We start from the raw sequence: 692 nt of genomic DNA, 5'->3' as shown, positions 1-692 counted from the left end.
TACTTGGACTCTTGAGACTTAGAGCGAGAGACTCATAAAGCAGTAAGGCGTGGTTCCTAGGGTGGAACAGAGGGCAGGCGCAACTCCTGGATGAGTAGACTCTTGGAAGAGTGGTGAGCTTGTGATCATATTGAGATATTCAGATAATGACTATTGCATTTGAAATATTTGTTTGAGGGGGTATTATAAGCCTTGATGTAAGGCTTGATGAATCATTTCGGACCGAGTATGGTTGATACGCTCGAAGAGAAATGTTGTTCCAGAGACAAGTGTTAACACTATTCAGATGTGATGTGGCAGACCATCTGGTTATAGTGATCCTTTTGTGTGAGAAAAGGTGTGCTTTAGTTACTCTGATGATTGAAAGGTTTGGCAAGTACCTGTAAACTTGGCCACAAACGCTCTCAGAATGGAAAGCTTGGAAGAGCTGCAGGATGCAAGTTTGTGTTGAAGAAGTAAGAGGACAATTTCCCATATAAATGTCAAAGGGGGTGATTGTTGGGATTTGTCATTAATAGCAACCTACCCTAAGAAGTAGGGTTACCATTTGTCAATGGTAGTTGCACCCACCATTGACAAATTTATCAACCCATGTGCAGCCATTGTTGAGGAGATGCCATGGTTGCCTATAAAAGGGCACCAAGAGAGAGAGAGCAAGATGAGAAGAGGATTGTGAGCATGTGAAGAGAGTA

At 42.6% G+C, this 692-nt stretch overlaps 1 protein-coding gene across 1 annotated transcript in view; it reads right to left on the bottom strand.

The window, feature by feature from the left end:
- The window catches only part of LOC105127371 (ABC transporter C family member 10-like), a 10,660-nt gene that overhangs the window by 4,998 nt on the left and 4,970 nt on the right, over positions 1 to 692 (bottom strand). The gene's annotated exons all lie outside the window — the stretch shown is intronic.

This window comes from Populus euphratica, unplaced genomic scaffold, assembly GCF_000495115.2.
Source record: "Populus euphratica unplaced genomic scaffold, PopEup_1.0 scaffold7.1, whole genome shotgun sequence".
NCBI lineage: Eukaryota > Viridiplantae > Streptophyta > Magnoliopsida > Malpighiales > Salicaceae > Populus > Populus euphratica.
This window is presented reverse-complemented; position numbering and strand designations above follow the sequence as displayed.